General features: G+C 48.1%; 1 protein-coding gene across 3 annotated transcripts in view; it reads left to right on the top strand.

Annotated features, from left to right (window-relative positions):
* The window catches only part of LOC149340858 (uncharacterized), a 164,211-nt gene extending 139,364 nt beyond the window's left edge, over positions 1-24,847 (top strand). For all 3 annotated transcript variants that reach the window (XM_089549785.1, XM_089549784.1, XM_089549786.1), the window contains one exon: positions 16,807-24,847. The gene's annotated coding sequence lies outside the window, so the exon portion shown is untranslated. The remainder of the gene's footprint in view (positions 1-16,806) is intronic.
* Positions 24,848-26,406: the final 1,559 nt, after the last annotated feature.

Genomic DNA, 26,406 nt, shown 5'->3' with positions numbered 1-26,406 from the left:
TTGCTCTTTTCGTTCGAACTAATACTTTTTAAAGATTATGATGAAATCGAATATAAAACAGCAAAAACCGGTGAACCGATACCGGCACTCGGTTTGGACTAAATTATGACGTCACAAGACCAAGAAGTAACGTCACGGACACTGTCACAAAACTTCTAGTGTGCGCGTTCAGTGCCCTGACTAGCGGCTGTGAGTGATAGCTTTGATCATGATTTGTCTGAAATGACCAAAAACAAGCATGATTTTTTTTTTTCTTCAGCACACCAGACGCACAGCGAATATTGAGGGGCAGGCAGCTCGTGATGTCGGCGACCCAAGGTTGCCTCGCCTCCATTGAGGCCACGAAAAGGGAGGATTTAAAAGTAATTTGTGGTGAAACGGAACGCCGCCTGGGGCGAAAATTTGTACAAAGGACCGGAAGAGTGGGGAAAAGCTGCCTTGAAAGCTTCTGTAAAATTGGCATGCGTCAAAAAAAAAAAAAAAAAAAAACCTGGAGTTGCCCTTTAAGGCTTTTCATTTCACAATTCGTGGGTGGTGGTGGTGCTGTGTTTGTACAGGCGGGATTAGCCTTACACTGGCCTATCAATTGCTCCACCTGAGTCACTGCTTAAAATGATTGTGTCTCTACGACTGATCCACAAGGCCAGTGTCCTCTAAAATCTTCAAGACTGATTGTGAACCGTAGGATGTTAGGGTGTGATGGTGGTGGTGGTGGTGAAAACAATTATTCAGAACAGGAGGTGTTTGGATCGGCCCGTAAGGGACCGATCCTTACAAACACTAGGTGGAGGTCCCTAGTTTGGGACCCCAGTGGCGGTAGCCGCCGCCCGGGCGCGCCCGACTAAGGCTTGTTGGGCCTGTAAGTCGTGGCAGCCGAGCAGGGTCGCCTCCCAGTCCTCCCGGGTTAGGTTGGGGATAGGGGGAATGGCCGGGTTGGAGGGGCAGGCCCACACCATGTGATAGGTGTCCGAAGACACCGCACCACAGTGCGGGCAGTTGCCGCTAAAGGAGGGGTCAAAATGCTTTAGTGCTGCCGGGCACAGCAATGTATTGGTGAAGAGGCGGAGAAGAAGCCGCTCATCCGCCTTCTTGAGGCCTTTACATGGGCTAGGGTAAAGGCGATGGCTATCTTGAAAGTAGGTTGCGATATTTTTGAACGTATAAACCGGATTAAAATCGGGTTCCTGATCGGATGGGGAGGAGAAAACAGCCCGGTGAGAGAGCGCGCGGGCGGCTGCGTCTGCTGCCTCGTTTCCTGCCAACCCCTGATGAGCAGGGGCCCATATGAGGTGACGGTGTGCGGGGTCCGTATCCCGTATGCAATTTTGGTATATTCGATAGGCTAGGAAGGGAGTGCTGCCTTGTTCGACGTTCCGACAGGCTCCTCGCGAGTCGGTAATTATGTATTTTGAATTGGAATGTGAGGCCGCGAGAGCAATCGCGACCTCTTCTGCTTGTGTTGCACTGCGGGCTCTGAAAGTGAGGCCGTTAACTGTGTTGCTGTTGTGAACTACCGCGGCCGTGTACCATCCCCCGTGGTGAGGGCCGGAGGCGTCCACGTAGTATACACCTGTTTTGTTGCGGTGTGATGGCTGTCTTCACGGACGACCAGAACTGGCAGAAACACGATAAAATTTTCGACTCTTCGAAACGCAATGGGCGTTGGGGTTCACTAGGGGAGAGTACTTTTAATTTTCTTGTCCAACATAGCCACCCACTTGCCTTGTATAGATCCCTTCTAGACAGACAGTCTATGCCGTACCGCATATAAATTGGCACCTCATAACTTTCAACTAATAACAGTTAGGGATGGTTCGCCAATTATTCGCGGAGTTATTGGAGCACGGGCAACGTTTCGACAATATTCGACTGATGAATGAGAAGCTGCAGCCGACATAAACGTTTAATCGGCGACCGCATGGAAGCTATCTTCCTCGCGAGGCGACAGGCGCTCTAAGCGCAAATACGCCTATGTGGGATTAAAAAAGGAGTAAGCGGTGCTTTAGCGAGGGTGAGCGTTAGAGGACAGCTTTACTCCCTTTTTACTCCTTTTTGTTTAGATTGCATGATGGCGACGACCCTCGCCTGCCGTTCGATTCGCCATTGTGAATCCGCCTTTACGCCCGCAATAAAGCCGGTCGTGCGCCCGCACATAGCAGCGACACTTTGCGGCAGAGCGGCGTTCAGTGCTCAATCGCATCGCGTTATCGGATGATTAAAACTGCGCTAGTACACTGTTTTTAAGACATTAAGCAGCATGAAGAACAATAAGAGCTATGATCAAAATCCTGTTTAATACATCGCACCTTTTAACAAAATATTTGGACCCGATGAGTACTGCAGAGCGTTGCCTAACTATATTTTGTGAGTTGCCGAGACACTGATGAGTGAGAGGCATACGCCCACTTCTGTTCCACAACTCTTAACAGCCTTTCGGTTTGGTTTAGTTTGGTTTACGGGGTTTAACGTCCCAAAAGGGGACCCGTAGTGAAGTGCTCCGGAAATTTCGACCACTTGGGGTTCTTTAACGAGTGGTCGAAATTTCCGGAGCCCTTCACTACGGCGTCCCTCATAGTCTGAGTCACTTTGGGACGTTAAACCCCATAAACCAAACTAAACCAAACCAAACCAAACCGAAAGTCGGTTAAGAGTAGTGGAACAGAAGTGTATGAATGCCTGTCACTCATCACAAGTCTCGGCGACTCAGAAATGTAGTCAGGCAACACTGTGCGGTGCTTCTCGGGACCAAATATTTTGTTAAAAGGTGCGATGTATTAAAAAAAAAGGTTTTTCATCATAGCTCTTATTGTTCTTCATGCTGCTTAATGTCTTAAAAACACGGTACTAGCGCAGTTTTACTCATCAGATAGCGCGATGCGATTGAGTTTCACTGATTCCGACGCATTGGTGACAACGAAGGAGCGTCGGGAGGTTCTTCGTTGAAGCAGCGCTAGAAAAACGAACTTCGCTCGCAGAATGGATCGGAAGTAACGCACCTGCAGTGTCTTCTGCTACTGGCTAGTCTTGCCAGCCGACTACGGGCGTTGGGCGAAATTTTCTAAAACCCCCCGATCCTGAGCAACGCGATGAGCGACAGAGGCTCAGCGGCCCGCAGCTCATCGCGCGAGGCCATCGCGCTTCGTGTACCCGAAAAGTATCGCTGTATATGTATCGGAATTATCGCTTCATAAATATCTCTTCATAAAAACCTACCATTCGTCTCCCACATGTGTGGCTCAACGGAATTTGGCGCCGGGTACTCAGCAGCTCTAATACTTCACAGCGGTTTTGCTCCCTTCCCTTACAAAAAAAATTTAGACGGTCATTAGACTGTTCATAGACTTTCGTCTATAAAGTCTATAGACTGTCTATAGATAAATTATAAAGAACAGCCTATAGGCAATACAAATGCCATAGACGGTCTATAGACAATCTATAGATTTATGGCTATACACTTTTAGTGGACTTTTTTCTATAGACTATGAATAGACAAAAAGAAATATCTATAAAATGGCAGTAGAGTCTATAAGAACTCTATAGACAGTATATAGGCAATTTTAGTAAGGTTATACCACTAGGTTGTCCTCTTCGTTAAATTCTACGCCTACCGCATGCTACTAAAGCGCTTTCAGCTTAAAGATTACGGGTACCTGTAATAAAACTTTTCACCACCACCAGCTTAGAGTCTGGCAGAGAACAATAATAAATAAATGAGCAAGAAGTAAAAGAAAAGAAAGCCGAAATTTTCGACGATCATCCGCCGAGATTTTCTCCGTAGTTTCCCTGCCGCGTGAAGCTGTGCCGCCATTCTCCTGTGCGTTCCTGCGAAGCCTCCTGTTGCTCGAAGCGAGAATTGCGTTTCTTGCAAGCAGGTCTCGACCACGCGCGCGAGCAAGCAGATATGCAGCACGTGCACAAGAAGCAAACTGTAAGATGGCCAGAAAGGCGAGAGGCGGGGGGGGGGGGGGGGCAGGATAAAAGCGAGGCTCAAGAAATTTATCCCCGCATAACTTATTTCCGCCACCGCGGAGCGGCACTGGGCAACAGAAAGAAGCCGGAAAGCCAGGGAGGGGAAGGGGACGGTTTAACCGAAATCGCGCTGAGCGACTTATGTGATCGCGTGCAGGTTTCGAGGCGCTTTGGGGCCCCGAAACATAAATATACCACGCGGAGCCGTTCGCCGCCATGGCCGCCACGCTTGTGTTGTTCCCTGTGGCGAGAAGCTGCTCTTATGAACCCCGCCAGCCAGCATCGCCTCAGGCGCCGCGCTGCGAGCCAGCGCGCGGCCTCCAACGCTCGGGACACGCTCCGTTCTGTTGATTGCGTGCAGTGTTCGAGACGCTGAGAACTTGCAGGAATGGATTCGTTCCTCTCTGGCCCGCATCCACCTAAATCTGATGAGCAAAATTTGCGCTAATCAGCTGCGCCAATCGGCTCCGAGAGGCGTACTTGGCGGAAACGGAGATAATACGTACAAATTGCATTGGAGGGTTACAACGATTCGATGTGTCCTCGTATTCCTGACTTGACAGTCCACTGCCCCGTACAGCCTCTGCAGCAGCGCACGGAACTACAAGGACTCAGGCTTGCGTAGACGCACACGGTGTGTAGTGCTTCTCGGAAAGCCAGCCCGTAAGCGCGCCGCCCTGGCGGTGCAATTTTGCGCGACTGGACTGGGAAGGGTTAAGGGCGACGAGAAACAACTCCCAAGCATGCGGCACGAGGGGTGGGAGCGGTTTTGGCATCGGAGGAAGCGTGTGGAGCGGCGGAAAAAACAAAAGAAGGTTGCATCTCTAGCGTGGCGCGTTCGGGTAGGAAACATCGTCTTATTTACGGCCGTCCGTTAGACCGTGGCCTGGCGTCGCTTCGCGCTCCTGGAGAATTCGTGACAGCCGATGAGGCGGATGTGCGCTTGGGCGCGCGCCCGCGACGTCAGGGCCCCGGACCTCGCTACGTGCGCGGCAGGTGTGAAGAGTCGCTGGCCACTGTGTGGGTGGCACTCCCCCGAAAAAACAAAAAAAAAACAAACAGAGTAGTATAGAGCAAGAACTAGAGACAAGCCTGTACGCAATAGCGTTGGGGTTGCTACTTCCCACTGTTTCTTTCTTTTGCCGCTTAGCTAACAACTGTTGAAGGTGGCGAGCGTTGGCAATGGCTGGACTTGCGCTAAATCGGTGTTGAGCTTTAGTTGAAGCAGAACATTTTTGTACGTTGTGTTTGTTAGAAGCACTCGCCTTGTCGTAAGTGTGCCTTCCGTTCGCCCTGGCTGTTCGCGGGGTTCTTCGAGACCTAAATGACTACGGCTGCAAAGGGCGAGAGTTCGAACCTCGCAATCTGTTCTTCACCAGGTATATTTTCGGCAGTTTTGCGTCTTTTATTCCTGCTTTTTCATAAAAGCACACGAATCTATACTTACTCACTAACATTTCAGTGTGCTTATTAGTTTAGATCCAGTAAGCACAATGTGGAAGTCTAAACACAGCAGCCGCCACAGTTTCTAAATACACTTTCGAGCTTGAGATATTATTCTGCCCTTTCATTCCCTTCGCATGCTGCGTGACTAAAGAAAACGAAAAAATAAAGTTGTCGCATGGCTGATAGAACTTTTTTCAAGGATAAGCGGCTCTTTGGCGAATAGGGGCTTCCTATCAGGCGTTTCGTGTAAAGAGAAACAAGACGTTAATCATCGCCGTGCGGCACACATACTGGAGGCCAGCGATTATATATCGAAAGGGTTGGATCTGCTTCCCTCACTTCAACACCCGCCAAACCTCGCATCGACGAAGAGACGACGCAACGTGCTTACACCGGGCACATACAAAGTGCTCGAGATAACGCGCATGAAACCCAACCCGTTGTGCTAAAGCACCCGCCGACACTCGAGACCCAGCCGAGGTTCTGACCCAAGCGCATCCTCGCGACGCATCCGGTCACTAGACGACGCCACCAGCTGGAGCCGTATGCATATTGCCGGCGGGATGCATGCGTGGCGCCCTCCAGGGAGTGCGTGAGGGAGTGGAGTGGAGTGCTCGGCGCCTTTGCGCTTGTCACGACTCGCCGAAACAAGAGAGGCCGCTTGTTTCTGCATACGCACATCGCCGGCGTCCGTACTTTGTGCCCCGCATAAACATTTCTTCCGCAGGCCCGTTTCGGTACGATATGGCTCGTTTCCTGTTTGTATCACAGCGGAGGCAGTTTTATGCTCGTCGTCAACTTCAATCCTTGGCTGCTTCTATCCGCTTCATCCCCGTCTCCTATCACTTAGTGTTCGGCAACAGAGAGAGAGGGGCCTCTGTCTGGCTTCTTTCCGTTTTTCGTTCCATCGCGCCGTGCGGGTAAAGTTTAACTGCTGCATGTCCTATCTCCCAGGCAACTCGCTAAGTCTCGGTTGCAGAGCCCATAAAAGTCTACATAGCTCAAACAAGGCCTGCGTTTTTTGATCGCCACTTTCATTATAAATCACTCACCAAAGGCTGCAAGCACGGGTGAAACATATGTATCTGCTTTCAACCTGACTACATAAAGCCTCATCATTAAAAGCGGCATCAATGTTTTCGAATACACTGCGTTTTAGTACAATGCCCTCAGTGTGGACATGCACGTAGACGTTATTTGCTTTTTCGCGCTGGTCAAGAAGTTACAATTCGCTGGACGCAGAATGGGACATGCACGGACGCGTGTCAAGTATTTCAGCTGATGGGAATAGTTTCTGTCTGCAGCATTCATGGGTTAAATTCAGTGATAAGCTCTTGATATATATTTGTAAAAAAAAATTCTGAGGACAGAACTTGCACTGGTCGCATTTATTTGCAACCAGCAGGAGCCACATATCGCTATGAGGGCGCTGCAATACGATAAAATCCTCTTAGCCCAGGTGCTGGAAAGCTCCAAAGCCCGAGAGACGAAGACGTGATCGCTTGCATAGAACAGGCACAAAGACAGCGCAGCTTATAAAAATGATCAGATGAGTCATCTGTCATTGTTTAATAGATGGGGTGAGAATAAAGAGCAGCAATTTATTTTTAAAGGTTAACATCACGCCTGCATCGAGCTGTTTAAAAATTCGGCGGTCATACGTGCTCTACACTCGAAGATTATGGAGAGGTGCTTTTCAGCAGTCTGAAACCTGAGCTAAATATCATAAACAGGGTAGCCACGAGAGCAGGTGTGAGAGGAGCTGCGCATTTGACGCTGCATCAGCCCTAAAGGCATGTGCGGAGATTTCTCTTTGATCTCCACCTTTGAGCAGCCGATCTCTACAAAACAAATGTTCAAATTATCTCTACACTATAGTTTGCATTCCTCCCCCCACCAATGATTAAGTTTATTACACGCTAAACAGCGATAAGACTACACCACCACACCTTCACAAAGCCGAAGAAAATTGCTCCCGACAGTTGAGGACTGCGCATTTTTTGACAAAAATTTCGCTGCGGCACACTCTGACCGGCATGGCCCGCACATGAATGAAAACGAAGTGTTTCAGACGCGTCGCATGGCTCGCACATGCCACACGTACATATGCACGGAGTGCAACTCAAGCGAAACCATACAAAGATTAGCACTGCCGGCATCGCCGACGACGCGCAAAACCTTCCTATACCTTTACACTCTGGAAATGGACGATAAATCAAGCGTCGCGCCTCCTTCCTGTCTCTCGTCTGCGCGTCAGAAGAAGGCAAGCCTCGCCTTCCTCGCGCCGACGACGCCACCGGCGCACGACGGGCTGCTCGGCGGCGTTTTTTTCGTCCGCTAAATGACCGTCTCGGGAGGATAATCCCTCGTGACGCCCGCAAGACGCGTAATGCGTGCATAAAAGCCCCTTCTCCAACGCCGCCGACGCGGCTAGAACTGTGCGTGTACGTGGGGGAGCCGGGAACGCTGTGTGCGGGGGAGCGAGCGGGGATTACCGCAGTGCTTCCACAAATGCAGTGCCTTCTTTCCCTTTTGTTTGTTGAAGGCGGTACGCCACCGCCGTCGTTCCGTCGGTGTGTGTCTTTTGAGCCTCGACCGCGCATGCGCCGCGCTTTGCGTGCGTGGCCGCGGTATATATCTACGCGGAGACATAATCTCCGTGCAGACTGTCTTGATCACGACCCTCACTGAGGAGCGCGAAGAAACACCGCAGCATCCTCACTCGTGCCCTTCTTTCCTCCGACGCGCTCAGTTAGTTGGATGGCACTGGCCCGTCTCCGTGCATGTCCGTTCCGCCGTCATCTCGTCCTCGTCCTGTCCCGTTCGTCCACTGCGCGAGGCGGTAGCGTGGAGGGGAGATCATTGACTGAAACGACCATTAGGCACAGGAACGAACTTTGATTGCGAGGACGCGCTCCCCACTGAATAGAGAAACGTCAGATTTGCTTAAAGAGTTCATCAGTCTGACGATTTGGAGCGTTGAGAGATGAGCACCGACTGGAATGTGTATGCACTTGTCCCTGGCGTGGCTCCGGAAATAAACCGACATACGGGTCGAACCGACATGCAGGGGTTGTCTGCGATGCTCAGGCGTATGACAAGTTGCGACGTCTAAAGCATGGTGGGCTCATCCAAGGTGTTGGGTGCGTCGTATGTATGTGCACTCCTTTCTATCTCCCCCCTTTTCACTTCCTTCAGTCCTTGTTTCATGGCGTGAATCGTCTGCACCAGAATGTACAGTTCTGGGCTGTGCACTCAGCAAGGCAGTTGCCGCGCCTTTCCTTTCTCGCAGTCGCGACCCACTCTTCATACTCCTCCTTCACCGACAAACAATGCGAACATTCTTTAGAGACATTGGAAGAAGACACGAATATGACCCTGATGGAGAGCATTTGCTGTAATATCCATACAGTGGAACCCCGATATAATTAATCGGCTTATAACGAAACATTGGATGTAACGAAATAATATCCATTCCCTTGGGAGCTCCCATAGGAGCTCGAGTATTTTATATCTAGTTTTTACGAAGTAAAATTTCCTTACAGTGGTATATAATAACGAACCTCTAGTACACCCACTGGCCAGTTCGCGCTTAGTGTACCAATTTATAACGGTTCCCTACCCTTTCGTACCATTCCGATGTGGCTAACTGCAGTTCAAGCGTTCTACAACTGCTTCGCTGCATGCGCTCTGCTTCTCTTGTTCCATTTGCAGTTCCATTTGCAGCATGGTCGCATGGTTTAAATCCTTTTCCGGTAAGCTCGGTGTGCTGGATGGTAGAGAAACCCCGCTAGTTTCACAGGGCCAGGCGTCGGAAAACGAGAGCGCAAAACAATTTCCATTGACCAGTAGGCGGCCATCACCTAAGCCTTCAGCATGGCGTGCGCATTCTCCGCAAGACACTCAAGTCATGCGGGAAGTTGTTGCCACCCACGAGCTCGTGAGCCATGCTGCGAAGCCAACCAAAATGGGTACTCGCGACGAAATTGCCGCCGCGGGCCCTCTTTTACAGCGGCTCGTATCGGATTAGAACCTAGAAAATGGACCCTAATATTCTGAATATGTCTGTCCTTGTCATCCATAGCATTATTCATCTAAAACCCGTTGTCTATAGGCTCTGCAGCCCATGTGGGCTGCGGAAGAGAGGGGCGCGCGTTGCGAAGTCTGGTGTAATCGATTGGTGCATGTATATTCGGCGGCGTGGTTATACAGTGCTCTACAATTGTAACGTGGTGGCCGCTCGGTACGCGTGTTGAAGGCTCCGCAACGTACTACTACGAACGCAGCGTACGTATTACTATCGGGGGTATACGATTTTGCGGGGCGCAAGTTCTTGGAAAAACGTTTAGTATAGCTCCACCTGGCCACCCAATCGCCTGATATTGTGTAGAGCTATTAAAGGCCTAAGTGCTCTTTCCTCTGGTAACAATATCAGGCGACTGGGTAGCAAGGTGGAGTCACAATAATCGTTTTCCCACGAACTCGCGTCCTGCAAACTTCTTTTCCCGATAATATACCAGCGGCACTCTAAACACCGGCTATGTTGCTCGATATACTGAGTGACAGGTAAGCCCATCGGCATGCGACAGTTGCAATCAAGCTCGGGTACGGTTATAACGTAGTAACGGCTAATACGAATAAATTCCGGGCGCCTACGACTTCGTTATAACTTTATGAGCAAAACAAGCATCCGCAAGTTGGCTTTCAGTCAGTTCAGGCTACCGAAAGCGTGTACGCGTCAGCGTACCATCGATCCGGGGCTGCGTACGCTGACTACAGTTGAAGCGGCTGCTTCAAATTGTGTGTGATGGAAAAATGTACAGCCGCGTAATTAACTGACCCTGTACGGTAGGTCATAACACAATATTAAGGGTAGCAAAATCGAAAAGAAATTTTTAAACATTTCGAATCAGATGTGAAGCTGTCTTCATTGCTCTTCATCATTTAGCTCTTCATCATGTAGCTCGCAGCCATGCATATCTGTCAGCTTACCTTTGTGGATGACCGAATGAGGCTCCGCCTTGGCTTCTCCACTGTTTTTCATTGCTGCCCGAGGAGCGCGAGTTTAACTGACCAACACTGCACTAACTACAAAACCTCCGTGTGATACTAACAGCAGCACGAGCACCCCTGTCCTCGTCGTTGGTGAGATCAAGCCCGGTAAAGTGCAAGCGCTCTCATACAAAGAACAGAGATGCCATGGGAGACGAGGCACACAGAGCGCTCTGTGCGTTTCGTCTCTCGCTTTTCTCGGCTTTTTTTTTTTTAATAAACAGTTTAACAGTTTAATTGCGTCACGCAAAGTGTACTAGCCCAAGCCTTAACCCGCGAAGCAAGAAGAATCAAGATCTATCCGCAGCTGCCATGTTCAGTGTGCGGCGCAGGAATAATAAATGCATGTGGCTTCGATAGCCACTTCGCTGTCCTTGCCAGCAAGTATCTCCGCCGAAAACAGAGTAGCTACGGCCGGATGTTGCGTTCTGTGCTCAGCAGCGCACCGTGCTCGCAGAGACCACAGACAAGCCGGGAACGTTTCGTGCTTAAATCCCTTGCCAACATCTGAAGCCACCGGCCCTGTAGCATTACCGTCTTTGGAAGCGCGCGAGGTGTGGTACAATAAACGGCCTCCGCAGCTGCGAACAGCGGGTGAAATACGCGCTGGCTTTCACCTTCCGCAATCACGTGCCCGCAACACACACGACACCGAGCTCCATCGCTCCCCTCTTCATCCTCCCGCAACCCCCCTCTCTCTCTATCTCGTTTCTCTGTACAACACCAGTTCGCGCCGCGAGAGGCGCCTTTAGAAACAGTGTTTAGTTTCATCCGCCGACGCCGAGGAACTATATTACACTTTACGCCGTGGATTCGGCGAAACAGTTAGCCCTACTCTGCTGCGCCCCGCGCCGCGGGATCGTGCCGACGAATTTTGCGCGCTAGTACCGCGGCGGCTGGGGCGTCGGTCGTCTTTCCTCGGCAGAGCGGCCGATGAGAAACAGCGTCCCTCCTCTCCCCCCTCCCCCCCCCCCCTTTTCTGTTTTTTTTTTGTATCTGCAAGAGAAACGAAAGGAGAGCGAGGAAGCTGCCAAAAGTGTGCAAAAGAAAGAGCTACCGATAGAGGGAAGCAGTGGCGGCTAATGCGCCCCATAGAACACGTCTTGTGAAAAGTGGAGCTGACAAAAAATCACTACAAAGTGAGAAACAAAATGGACAGTTTAACACGCAGGGATCGTCGGAGCATCCGGAGAAAAGCTCCGCGAACCGCCCACGAATGCGTACTATGTCTTTTGATTCGGATGGCTCTGTGTGTAGTGCATCTTTTCTTTGTCCTTGTATTTCTCGTGGTTTTTTTTTTTTTTTTTTTTGCTGAAGAATGTCTGTAGCGCATGGACTGTTTTATATTTATAACCTTCCGCTGCTCGTGCCCTGCACTGGCCCCAAGTGGGATGATCTACTTCAGTCCTCCGCGAGACGGCATTCTATGTGGGTCCGCCGTGCCTGACCTTTCGAACCCACGCACCTTTTCATTTGCTTGCGTTAACCTATTGCGCCATCACCTGCACAAAGTGTTGTCGTACTTGTAGCGCTTGACGATTTGTCGCGAGAATTTCTTCACAAGGAAGCAACTACAAAGCCTATCGTGGCGCTTGTTAGTAAGTTTATATGTGCAAGGACAGCTCAGACGCAGGTAGCAAGAGTACAGTTCACGCTGCCGGTGACAGATTCTTGTAGGGCGGTAGGGTGTTCGCGAGATTAAAGAGCTGTTGACGGCTTTCAGGTAACGTGTTTGTGCCAGTCTGGCTTGTATTTCTATGAGCCCCTACCTTCCCTCAAGCCTTGCCCCTAGAATGCACAAAATGCGGCTCGATGTCGCTTTGTTTACGGAGCAGTACTCAACTCGACCGCGCAAGTCTGACGCCAACTGTTCATACTTAACGAAAGATGAAATATGTTTTTTATTCAGCGCTTGCAGAACGCCTGAACAACGCTGCGGCAAGTGGACAAACAGAATGGGACGGAGTATTGAAACATGTCTCGTACCATGCAGTCGAGACTCTGCTCCTTGGATATTTGTCAAGCTCTATATAGCTGCTTCTTTCGTCGGTCTTTGGTGCTACACATACTCTTACCTTCACAACACTTTTGCCCGAGAATCAACCAAAGCTATATGACTATCTTGGCTGAGGCACTGAAAATATCTTTTGCTGCTGGAACCCAATGTCCTCTTTGTGTTCCCATGCATGTATTCAGTTTGTGTATCTTCCGCATGAATCCTGATATACTGCGCTTCACGGCCGTCGTCTCTCCGCATTGCCAAATTCAATGGTCGTCAAAAATCTCTCTTCTTTTCCAAAGCTCACTATGACCAAAACGTCTGCACAGCAAGCTCCAGCCCTATTACCGGTTCCTGGAACAGGACGACAGCGTTCCATTCATCGATGTGTGGTCATGCGCTACGTTTACACGAACTCGACAGAAGTCCAGTTTGAGGGAAAGTGAAAAGCACCGAGGAAGAAAGTACAGGACTAGTCACGGCTTTTCCTCTCAAAAGTTGCTCTTTGTCTTTAATATTCAACTCTATCCGCACCTTGTCAAGTTCATGTAAACATCTGCATAGATACAGGTCCCGTATGCCGTGCGATGACTTCTGCATCGCATATCATCGATGAGCTCTAGGTAGACACCTTCATAATTCCTTTCTTTGCAGTTTTTCATTGCTTTTTCTCATTTCTATTTCTCTTATAACTTGACAGAAGAAGTTGCTCATATTCACGAGGGAGGCATTACGCAGCTGACTAGTTCACGACAAGCCCGAAAAGTCGAGAAAGCAACAAAGAAAACGGAAGAGGTTAGCTACGTGGTCGAGAAGCACGGAAGTGTGGCAAATAGCGCCGAAAATCGAAAGCAAAACAAAGTAGTCATTCTCGTCCTTCTTATCACAGTGCACAAGAACTAAAAAAAGAGAAAAAAGAATGAAAATACCCCGGCCGCCCTCGGCGTCCGGTCGAGGAGGGGGCGCAGTGAGAGCCCGGTAAATCATGCGCGCAACACAGGCGCGCCTCTCCCCCCTCCCGGCGTGGTTACTCGGCGCCGGCGAACTGCGGCGGCCCGCCGCGGTGGCGTCTCGACGGCCTTCTTTGATGTCGCCGGCACCACACTGAGAATAGCGAGAGGAGGAGCCCCCCCTCCCCACCCATCGACCGATCCCACTCGTCCACCACGGCCTCAGTTTTCGATATTCTTCCGTGATCACAGCCCGATCCGACTGGCGACAGCTTGGCACGTGCAGCCTGCCTAACCCATGCATACTCCCCGCGGAAGATAACAAGGAGTCCGCAGTAATGTCATGTGTTGCAACGACTATTCACTTCAAGGTGTGAATTGAAAGAGGCTCGAAATATCCGGCTGGCCTGACAAAAAGTTTGAGTCAACAGGACACGAGAGTAAGGCCGGTGCGGATGCTTGGGCTTGTCGGTGCGACTTCAGAGATGGCGTTGCCTGTGCCACTTTCGAAAACGGTGCTTACTGCGCTTTCTATACTGGAGTACAGCTGCCTACCCTGCTAGCCATCCGGTTAATGAAAAAGGCAAAAAAAATAAAGGAAACTGCCAAAACTGTTTCCCTCGTTCGTGACGAAGAATTAATAGCGATAGCCGCGCAGTGGAGATCGCGCGATCCCCACTTGGATCGCATGACCACACTAAGTACAGTCGGGGAGAAAAGTGTCTGAACTACGTGCTCCGTAAACGAAGCCAATAGCTCTATTATTAACCACACTTGTGGAGGTGAAAGACAAGATCCTGTTCTTCCACCTCCAAAAGTGTGGTCTCAGCCGGCGGATAGCAATAGACCTATCGGCTTTGTTTACGCCGCATGCGGTCCAGAGACTTTTGTCCCCGACTGTACATTTTCGTGCGCGCCACACTCTATGGATCAACCCGATAAGAGTCTCGTTAGCCTGTAGTGCAATGGGGAAGTTGTTTTAGGTCACGGCATATGACGCCGTTTATTCTGCCGGAAGCCCGCACAAAATTATCGCTGTAAAGCAGACTTATTTCCGATACAATAGGGTGATATCTCCCTGGGGCAACCATTCCGCGTTGCCTCGTCGCATGCAAAGATTTTGGAAAAATCGTCTACTTACGTGCGACTCGTAACGCTTGGGGAAAGGCCCCCACTCCCACCACCCTTCCCAAGAAAAAATGAAGAGAAATAGACAGAAGAACTTCGGTGCCTCGGAATTCCCGGCATGCCTCAGCCGTCGCCGAACTTGTAGGCACACGTAGTGGTTTCAGCTAATACGTGCGGGCCGGCTTTTATTATGACCCCCACGCGCAGGATTTTTTTTTTTTTTTGCTAGTCGCTCGTCTCTGCTTCTCGTCCGACTGGCAACGCAGCCCGTGCTTGGCATTGTTCTTCTTTTATGGGTACGAGGGGTGTAATGTTCCTAAGGGCTAATGGGACGGAGGGTCGAGTGGCTTAGGCTGGTGGTGTTCCCGCGCGATGTGAACGAGCCTCTCTTGCTTGAATGTGGACGAGCCGCGTTCGAGGCGCTATAGTGCTGCCTCCTATTGAACAGCAGCGCGGTCCGACAAAGGAGCAACAACGTGGAAATGGCGCTGCACTTAGCGCAGTAAAAAAAAAAAAAATCGTTTCTCGGGAGAATCTCTCGCCGCGGCGCGCTGGTCACGTACCGCAGCAGGACGCGCAGTCAGAAACCGTAGAAAAAAAAAACACAAACGGAACAACCATCACCTTGCAGAGAGCCTGTGATTCTCCTAAGAGTCTCTCTTGTTCCACGATATGTGTGAAGTAGCGAGCGAGCGAAAAAAAGAGGAAGACACGTGCGCAGTAAATGTCTAACTTCTCTTTCTGCCGCTACTCCTGCAGCTCAGACGCATGGTTTCGGAATTCGTCTCGCGAAATATACGAGCTTATTGCCGCGAAAAGAAAAAAAGGATCTGACACATTCCAGGCGTTGCGATGTATTTATACTTACGACACACATACGGCTGGAAACAAAGCCATCTGCTAGCCGAGAGTACTTCCGCCGTCCTTTTGTTTTCGTGTGAAACACTGCACAGCCTCGTAAGACTTTCGGGAGTGGTCTGTGCCGCTTTCTACGTACGGGATATGTAAGTTGCTGCATGATGAGAGGTGTAGAGATATACACATTTCTGCTCCCTCCCCACCCCCTCATACAAACACACACAAGCACACACAAAATCGTTCGCAGCTCTTGGATACAGCTCGCAGCTCGCAGCTTCGCAGCTCGCAGGTCTGTTCGCAGGCGAACAGACCTACGGTGTTTGCCGTGTCCAAGAGTTGTGAAAGCTTTTGTGTGTGCGTGTGTGTGTTTGTGTGAGGGGTGGAGGGGGGGAGGTGAACAAAGCTCTGAGCACACAACATCTGTTCAACGAGTTACAGCACATGTGCTAGAAGCATAAATGTTCGTTTTGGCAAAACCCTGCGCAATTTGTCCACCTATATCGCTGAAAGACAGGCTGCAGGCTTTGATATCAACAATGCGGAAAGTCTGGTGAAGACACGGGCGAATATCAGGGGTCACTGGTAACCGGGTGAAAGGCATTGTGCGTTCATGCGTAGTGCAGCTCGGAGCGTAGCTAGCTGAAAATCATATCGATTGAAGCAGATATATATTAAGATTCGCGTCATGCTTATTAGTAATTGGTTACGCAGTGTTGAAAACCAAGCAAAACAATTGCGGAAAACTCAAATACTGGCCCATTCCAGAGTGCAATATGGAAGTACGTACGTATATAGCACTTAATTGTTGCGTGATATTAAAACGTATAATAATAGTCAAGCCCAAAGACAATCGAAAATATCGCACTTCCATAGATAGGAGGACAGTGGTTGCTGCATGGTTGCTGCTGCTCACACGGCAGATTTAACTAAATCGTGCCGTGTGCAGATAAGAAACCAGGCTTAGCGAAATCCATGGTTACGTTAACCGAGGTATTAAGGTTAATAATTAGCCTAATGCTACCTGGTGAACAGCAGAAACCACGCTTAGCGAAAACCGTCCTTACCTTACCCAAAGTTAAGAATAAGCCTAATTCTGCCGTGTGAATAACAGCAACCACACTGAGCGAAAACCATGGTTACCTTAACCGAGGTTAAGCGCGCCTACGTGACAAGCGTATAACAACTGCGAACCGCGACTCGCGCTAACCGCGGTTAAGCGTAACGCTGTTATGCGTAACGCGGCTGAGCTGACTGTGTCACAAAGGGATCAAGCTCTGAACCCGGTTGGCTGTAGTGCTGCGAGGTACTCCGGTGTCACTCAAATCGTATGAGCGGAGTTATGTGAAATACTGTGTGCTGTGCTCACTTGACTTAAATAAGGTTTCTATTTCTGTATCATTTCAGGCGCTGCTTGGACGACGCGTGGCTCCGGGCAGACTGGAAGAATGAATTTCATGCAGAGAAGGTGACCAGTTTCACCGTTAGGTCGTCCAGATACGTCGGAGGTGCTCACTGATGAATTAAATGCTCGCTACTAATTAATAATATACAATTATAATTAAAACGCAACCCCCACCGAAGCTCCCTCACCTACGAAAACGACACAGAATCAGGATCAGGGCAAGCTGACGGCTCTACCTTCCTTCGAACTATGGCCAAGTCCAGCGCCCGCCGACAACTTGGAACATCTCGTCTCCGAGCTTCCATCGTGCGTCAAACCCAGCAGCGGTTCAGCGCGGGATTCGCATGGCAGAGCGTCTGTGGAGACGGTCTGGTCAAAGAGCTAGGACCTCTTTTAAAGCTACTTTTTGTTTTACCCTGTTTTTCGGTGGCACAAGTAGTGACTGTATGTGTACAAATACACAAGTGGTTTATATTGTTCCTGTTGTTTCGGTGACTAGGGCGCTGATCAGCGCCCAGGTGCGCGAAGAGCTTAAGTTTGTTCATTTAAATATTTTTTGTTTGTGTACTTCATAGCAGCTTTGTGTGCGCGCGTCGCGTTCTGTTCTATTCCAATTGCGTGAGTGGCTGAGGCAGCAAGATCTACGCGGAGAGCTATGTGTGTGTATGTGTGTATGTGCATGTGTACGTTGCACGCGTCTATAGAAGAGCTATATACATGAGCCAAGGGCACGCGTAACTGAGCGACATTTAAATAGACAATGTTGGTCAGTCTCCGTACGCGCTCTCCAGTCGGTGCCAAGCTTAACATGAACACGTAGGCTCACTTTTCTCGAAAACGTAGTTTCCACAGCTTAACATGGAACCGCAGTTATGGCCGGTAACAAAATCCGCAAAGCGTGTTCACGCTTAATCTGACAGCGGCTGGATGCGTAGTATGGTCCCACTTTTTCATTTCTACTTTATAAATTAGGATAACAAATTCATCGAGCCGCGTTTCTACGACAAAGGGTACGTGTTCTGTGTGATTTTGTACCTCTCTCTTCAAATAGAATGATGTTGGAAAATGGGATCACTAGTGCGCTCGTGTGCGTCTATGCGTGACAGGAAATATGGTTGCACTTCGGGCAACCAGGCGCAAGTTACGTAGTGGTGGCTATGCAAATTCTATTACGCCTGTTCACCATGGGAACACTTATGGCTGTAGCAGTTCGCAAAGGGAGTCATCAATGGTTAATTCTGTCATAACCTCCTTTCTTTGCCTCTTCGCTGGAGATATTGAGACAACCGTCTATTACTTTGTTCTATCGTGAGATAGCTTAGCATGCGGGGTAAAACAGCAAGCTTAGTTTAGTGCATTCATGGTTCCAGTGCGAAGATGGGCAGCATGTTCGATAGGTCAGTTTTTGAAAAACATCGCGCGAGCATCGACCGGTCGGCGTTTTAGCGCCTTGTCACGGTTGGTTGTCACGAAAGCAACAAGGATAGGCGCATGCGTAGAGAGCTAATGTTGTCATGTGGATTACGCTTATGCCGTCATGCTTATGCCATCATCTATGCCTGACACAGCCTGACACCGGCCAGCCGACACTCGTGCGGTACCATGAAAACGTTGACCGACTATACCACTGTTCATATCATGCGTGAATGCATAAGCGTAATCAGAGGTTTACACAAATATACGATTTCCACTTAACGTATTTCCTTTTAAAGTAGTAAAGCATTAGGAACGAAAAAAAATTGTAGATATGCGCCAGTGATGATGCTTCCACAAAAAGGCAAGGTACTGACATTTGAATGAAATTATAACTGCGCTTTGCAGACAGTTCACTGCTAATTTTCTGCTCTTGCCGGACAACTCACAAAAATCGGAAGTATAGTATACCTCTAGCAGAATGCCTTCCGAAAGTTTCACGTCTGGAACCCATGAATTCAAGCATCAAGAATTATTAATAAACTCTTATGAAAAATGGGTGATAATACTTTCCCAACGTTGCGTTTTAGATTCAGAGTTTTGTAATGAATACATGCTCATTTTTTAAATTGTTCATTTAGAAGGGAACTACAAGCCTTTGATGTCTGTTCACCACTGTTACTAAAATGCTGTGAACATCTCATTTGTTAAGAAAAGTCTAGAAAGCATTTACATAGCGCGTAACACATTGCAGTCCTTGGGGGAAAGTCCAAGACAAGCCCATTCGCAGTTGCCACCAGAGTAGGGGGCATAGGAAGCTTAGTTTAAGTCGCGCGTATCTTGAGAAGATTTGCCGAGCTTAAGCGTACTGAAACACCAGAACGGAAGGCGCTGGCTTGTTCGAAGATTGAACTAGTTTTGTACACTGGTTACTTGCATGACTGCGAAGTGTTTTATTTTTAGATCGTTCGTAAAAGGAGACGAAGGATACAGTGTGTGATCATGGTATTTTGCTACGGTAGGTTTTTCTACAGTCATGCCTTGCTAACTGTAAACAGTTGAAAAATATGGACAAGTGAGTTGTTTCGAGCTTTGCCGAGCTGGCTCGCCGTACACGGCCGAAAAATCTTTCGTGCGGGTCCCAGTGCTTATCTCAGCACATTGAGAATCATTATAAAGTTAGTGGCTTGAAACAGCTAGGAATAGTGTGTTCGCCCAAATCACATTGGGCGGTGTTTAGAAGCCAGTTCTACCGTGAGTACGTCCAATCATTGTGGAGGTAGGTCGTTGTAGGTACGCAACGGGCAGTAGCTCCTTCAACAAAAAGCGATTCCGGCCTGAATCGGCACTCCGTCGAGAGCATAATTTTGGTGCTTGCTTTTTATGTTGCATGGCAGGGGTGAAGTTATAAGCGTAAAGTTGGTTCTTTTCAACTAGGCATAGCCTGGCGACAAACTTTTAAATAGTCTTACTTTAGTATTCGTAAAATATTCTTACGTGTGTGAGGAGAATAAAATCTTCGCCTCTTGCACGAGTGCATAGTCATGCACGGCTTTTCGGATAACGCCTTGTACATGCATGTGTTAAATGAAATTAATTATAACGGTTTTGTCGCCAATAGCAATTTTAATTTGTCTGGGTCAATCACAAAAGCCGTGAGGCCTCATTTTGCTATTCACATACGGCCTTCAGGACAAAATACCCACTTTGAGGCAGACAGGCGTCACTGCATGCAACAAATTACAAGCTAGAAACAACCATTCACTTTTCGTACTTACAGATTGACCCGTGTCATTCTTAAGAAAGCAAATATTTCGGTATGAGAACTATTGAAAAACTGCGTTAACGTGTCTAACAAAGGAAGAGTGCGTACCGTGTATTGAAAAATATGAAACCCGAAGTGCAATTTTGACGATGAAGGTTGCAAATGCACTATCGCTCTGTGTGCACATGCCAGCGTTGAAATATACACTGTTTTTAGAAATGGTTGCTACTCTCGCTAATGCCGTTCTGTTACTGCAGTTCACATTAGAAGCAAGTACGTACCTATGAAAAGCTTCTCTCAAGTTTTGATATTCCGCAGACTAAACGCTAGACGTTCAGAACGACGATCTTTTTTTATTATTGTTATCGACTCAATCACAACACTCTTAGCATCTGTGTTTCGTGCGTTGCCTCAGTTGCGCAATAAGTGAAGAGAACAAAAAAGTGAAACACGACGCAAGGTCTACATCCCACGTCTGTCGCCATATCCTTTCGTTTTCTTCTATATCCCGGAACAATAATCTAGGCTCGGCAGCTCACGGCACCGTTGCGCAATAGTTCTGCGTTTTATTCGTGGTTGTTTCGCTATGGGCATGTGCACACGGAGGATGCGTGTGGCTACGAGCTGTGATAGACATCTAGGAATCAGCAGGAGGCTTGCGTCATCAGATGACAGCTGTCCTAGCTCTTCCCGGTGCATAAAGTATTCAAGGTTTACCCGCGAGGAGCGAAGTTAAGTGCATTCAGAAGACCGGGTGACGATGGCTTAACGTGCAAGAGTCTTCAGTCATTGCCTATGCAGAAGTATACGAGAGGAGAGGTTAGTTTAAACGATGATAAGGGCTCGGTCACAGGAACACTGCATAAGACAGGCTTACATTCAAGACAGTGCAAAAAAACTACATATGCTGTTTTTTTATTACTCTTCGTTTTTTTCCCTCGGGGTCTTGGAAAGCTGCCTTGCCGCTCAGGTCTGAACGTGCGATAGCTTTGCCGATGTTTGCCAAAACTAAACAATTTGTCTCAATGCTACCTTAAAGGCAAGCCTGGTTTATGCTTTGCTTTGCTGCAACCGAGCCCGGGTGACTGTGATACGAGGATCTTACCAAGTATAGTCCAGCAGTGGAACAGGCGCGAGCGCATATAGAGTTTTGGAGAGTGAACTTTATACAAGCAGGAGCTATGCATTCTTTTCCCCTCGAGCTGGTTTTGACCGCCGCGCGTGTGATATAAGCGAGAACTTTTGTACAGGAGCTTCTTCATGACGATGAGTTGCCCGAGAATGCCACAGATACGCGATGCGCGCGATAGCACATCGAGCGACTCCTACGCGAAATTAAGCACGTGCTCTCGGCAAAGCTGTGCAGATATTTTTGCGTGTTGTGTTAAAGGGGCGAGGTTTAGGCACATTTGCGCTTTCCGAGCGAAATATGCCGCGCTGAAATGAGCTATCGCGATGCCTATTTGGCCCGCATTTTTTGAGCCATTGACCACGGAGCCTGTCATCTGCGCGAGCAAGGACGCGCCAAATAGGGTTCGTGGCTAGTGCGCGAATATTTTCAGACGAGGAGGTGGAGTCGTTGAGAGTTTGTACAGGTGTGAATTGTACATTTTCGAGCTTTCGCTTAATGAAATGTTACGAGTCTTTGAAAAAGCGTTGTTTTTGCTGAGTGTGCATGCGTAAAGAGCCGCGTGTGGTGCGATTATTCTTTGTTTTCGGTTCTGCTTCTTGATTCACTTGCTGTTAACGGGCGCTTAGGGTCTACTTTATTAATGTGAGCGTCATCACCGGCACGTGGAGGTTCAAATTATGTGTCTGTAAACGGCGTCACGAAGCAAGAAGGAGAATTAGGTGATCGCTGGTGGCGCACATCTTCATTACAAGCCACTGCATCTGCATAAATACTTGACTCTGGGACTACACTTCATGCTCAGAGTAAAATTCAGCATACCTTTCAGTGTCAGCAGCGGCTTGTGTTTGTTTTGTATTGCTTAACCCACAAAGTTTAGAATATTGACGTAGTTCAGAAGTGCACTGATCAGTGGCGTAAGCCTTCTTCTGAAGACTTGCTACTGTCTTCCAATAAACTGACCAAATTTCTTCTTACCATTAAATAATTATCATTCTGCCTTCAGTTCAAAAAATACGCTGCCAGGCGAAAGTATAGTATGTCCATAGTTTTTGAAAACTTGTCGAGGGAATTCTCGAGTAATGCCCTCATGTTTTTTTGTTTTTTTTTACTGAACCGGTGAATTTCCTCGCAATTGGCAGTGACTCGTTCTCTAAGCGGCCGTAAAACGTTGTCGGTTTTGAACAAAATAAAACACTGGAGCTCTTTTCTACTGTTCACTTTTCTTTCGATAGAGCTTTAAAAACCTGCGCTTATTATTGTGCAATTGTCATGTCGTGTGTCATTATGAGAGTTACATCTACGTGTTAAAAATACAGCTTGTCTATCGGATACAGAGTGTGAATGGCTAGTCCAGAAACTATTCCCTCTATGTCAAACTTAATAGCAAAATAAAGCTCAGCAGCTATCTCTTGAACAAGATCCGAATCGCGATTATTGCCAACAATTAAGGCACCGTGCATATCACTACAGCGTTGTAAAGTGCGTCTTCAAGTCGATCCCTGAAATGTGTTTCATGTGCCGTGCATCATCAGTGTATGAAGAAGCGTGCTGTGCTTGTGTGTACGTGAAGTTTCCGTGTCACCCGCTTGTCCGTTATACAATGTGTGCAGCAGAACCAATGAAAATGGAACGTTCCTAAACTGCGAAGCGATGTGTGTGTGCAAGGCTGTTCCCTCATGCTTGTTTTGCTCTCTACCTTGTGGTGTCATGTTGGCAACATCTCAAAACTGCCCGCCGAACGCTTCTTTGCGCGAAAACGCACAGTAACACTATACATGAGACAATTCATCCTTGGGAGCAACTCTTGACCACTACTTATGTCAGGAGAGTCCATCAAATACGTCGTTACTGCAGGTACTGCAACCCGACACTGTTCTTACTAAACTTACGCTTATCAACGTACGATTCTGCTTTAATGGCAGTTACAAACTACAAGATACAGATGCTTTTACTGCACGAGAGTTTTGTGTGAAAACAGAAAATTATATAAATCATCGCAGACAGTTGGTTTCGGCGCTTGTTTTGCACAGACACATCTGGTTCCTTGAAGTGCTTAATTCCCAGATGCGGCCTTCAATATTCCTTTGTTTCAGATAAACATTTGAAGAAGAATTAGCGCATTTATTTATAGCTAAATAACGTGGTTGTAGGAACATTCCCGTTACCACGGTACCTTTGCCAGATACAATACCGTTACCATGAAAGCAACTAAATTCACAATAATTTCTTGCACCAGCGACAAAGCGAAGTTTATAAAACTTCGAAAGCCAGAGACTGCGACATTAGGTGCTACATATTAAAAAAAAAGAAAAGAAAGTGCATTTTTTGTTTATTTTAGTGCAGGTAACAAACACGCTGCGTAACGACTACTGAAAATTAGGGCAGGATATATTAATAATCAACTCGATTTTCGCTCTGTTCCGCGCTGTCCGTTCCATAGCTTTGAAAAGCATAAACAAAGTACTGCATCATGAGTAGTGGGTGACCTCAGGTCTTCGAGGGCTGCAGTAACGAGAACTAGCGGACGAGAGTGCCCATTATAGCGTACATCTCTTGTTCGTCCCATGGTCGTTGCTCTCATCTAAGTGATGATGCGTATTTAAACATAATATGTCCCTGTAAGTTGTTTTCCCGTGCTGCTTCAAAAACATACGTGACACGAAGGAAGACTATAAGCCGCTTTGTAGTCTAAACCACAAACCACTGCCCCGTATACACATCAAAGCTGCGTCGGTGTTGTGACGTTGTTCGTGTTCGATGGTCGAATCACATGCAGCTAGTTCACTACTTTTGAAGAAAAAAAAAACAACAAAAGTAGGTGGTCTAGTTTTACTTCGGACAAACCAGGGTGTTTTCTAGTTCGAGCTGCGCTCGAAGCGATGTTTTCCTTGTGTTTTGTTACTTCCGCGCTTCACCTGTACAGCGTCTACTCTGTCGTCCCTTCCGTGCCGTATTTTCCTGAATAATGTACGCCTTCCTTCGCTTTAACTGCCGCCGCACGTCACTCGTGCCCACACATTTGTGTGAGTTCCCCCGCGACACATTAATTACAGCCTGTGCAGACAAAAAAAAAATTCAGATGTCCCTTGTGCCGAACGGAGCAAAAAAATAAAAAGGGACACCGTGTTGAAGGCGCTGCTGCGATGTTCCTGCAATTTCTGAAATGAATTCTGATCGGCAAGCAGAAAATAGCTGAGTCATCAGCACGTCATACAAATGACCAGTCCTAATCAGCTCTAATCCATCCACTTCTAATCCGGTCTTTATAAGCGGCTCGACGGGCGTTTTGAACGCCAATGTCCATGTGCATGCAGTGACGGCGACACTTGTTCTAGAATTTCCTTGCGAAGTGAACAAGAAATGCGCTGCTGTTTCGACACCATGTTTGAGACAAAAAAACAAAAGTAAATATTCATGTTTCTGTTCTTTTAACACAGATTCTCCTGTAAACTTTGCACGCCTATTGCGTCTATTTTGCGAAGTGCTTTCGGTTTGGCCTTCATGGCAACCATGTATCAAGAAGATTTAAGCCTATGTCATGCATAGGCTTTGAAATTGAGGAAAAAGTAACGCGCCCTTTATTTTCCCTTGCCCGATAAAAATAACTCAGTATTTTCTACTCCGCCTTTTCAAATGCCCGGTGCCTGTGTGTCTTTTGAACTTGTGTATTATAACTATTATACTGCTGTTGTGTGACTACACTGTAACATACTACCGGAGTAAAAGTGGTGTTTCGTATACAAAAATAAAGTTGTTGTTGTTCCTTTCTCTTTTCTTCGTCAAGTTCCTTGTAATCAGAGATCTGTTTCGGCACGCCTGCAACCACCAATTTGACGGGCATAAAAACGTTCTTCGGCTACAATAGTTCTAAAATCTGGATAACGGCAGGACACGTCATCATTTTGGATAAATTAACGAATAAGTAATTTCGACGGCGAAAAACAGCCACGCGTGGTTTAATAAATCTGCGTGGTTCAGGGCACACAAGTACGACAGTCCGTAGCCGTCTGTAGCGTCGCTTGTAGGCATGACACACCCAAAAATCCTAGGTTAGGTTAGGTTGGGTTGGGTTGGGTTGGGTTGGGTTGGGTTGGGTTAGGTTAGGTTAGGTTAGGTTAGGCTAGGTTAGGTTAGGTTAGGTTAGGTTGGGTTGGGTTGGGTTGGGTTAGGTTAGGTTAGGTTTTATGTCCCAAAGAGTGAAGGGCTCCAGAAATTTCGACCACCTGGGGTGGAATGGTTACGAAGAGATTACAGCAATACATGGAAGACGAAGACCTGTAACCACATAGCATTTTCGGCTTTCGACCGAAGCTACCCACCCAAGACGTTCTTCTACAGATCAAGGAAGAGGTCCTCAGTAACATCCCGTACAACGAAGAAAACATACTCCTGGCGCTGGACGTCAAAGGGGTCTTGACGACGTAAGCCACGAAGCTATAATAAAGGAGCTAAACCACCTCAACAGCGGTGACAGAATACACAGCTACGTTAAGGCCTTTCTATCCAACCGCACGGCCACGGTGGGACTGGGCGACCTGCGCAGCGACAAGTTACATACCCCCAACCAGCGCCTCCAGTATATTCTAGGCACTATATCTATACTTTCTGTGCCAGGGAGAACGAGAGGCGAACAATGGGAGCCCGCCGTCGGGGCTAGTACAGCCTTTCGCCGCCACGCGCCGCCACCGGAGTAGGATCACTGCCGCGCGTCGCTGGTAGAAACGCAGACCGTTCGCAGCTGTTCTGTCGTTGAATTTTCGGCTGCATTCATGTTGTTTCAAGTACAATCAAAACTTCTTTTAAAAAGGAGCTCGGAAGCACTTGTCGCTAAGGGTAACCGGACCATTTTAGTCGTGTCTTTCGCGGCTACTGCTGTGCAATGCGCTCGCGCGTCGTCTGCTGCGCTTATATGACAGCGCGCGCCTGCTTAAATCCACTGCGTGGAAAATTGTTCTGTCACCTTTAAGTTCGCTTGTCTGAGGGTCCGTTGCGTGCTGTTGTTTACTCATGTAAGTAGCACGTAAAGCCGTTAGACTGCTTCCAAAGCGGTACCTGATCGCGCGTTTCCTTCGTAAAGTTTTTGAGAGTTACCATTGTCGCCACCGAAGCCAGAGTTGGCGCCAAAAAATGTGGAGCTTTGATCTGCCGCGCACTTCCTGCAAGACTGCATGGTGTCTCGAGTCGCATCGTTGATGCTCAACTTGATCGTGTATGGCACGCGCGAAAAATGCGCCCTGCTGTCAGTGCCACCAGCTATGTAACGTGAGACGCTGCATCATCTGCCCGAACATA

This window comes from Amblyomma mixtum, chromosome 6, assembly GCF_055824585.1.
Source record: "Amblyomma mixtum isolate Tamu chromosome 6, ASM5582458v1, whole genome shotgun sequence".
Lineage (NCBI taxonomy): Eukaryota > Metazoa > Arthropoda > Arachnida > Ixodida > Ixodidae > Amblyomma > Amblyomma mixtum.
Note: the sequence above shows the minus strand (reverse complement) of the source record. Positions and strands in the feature narration are given on the sequence as shown.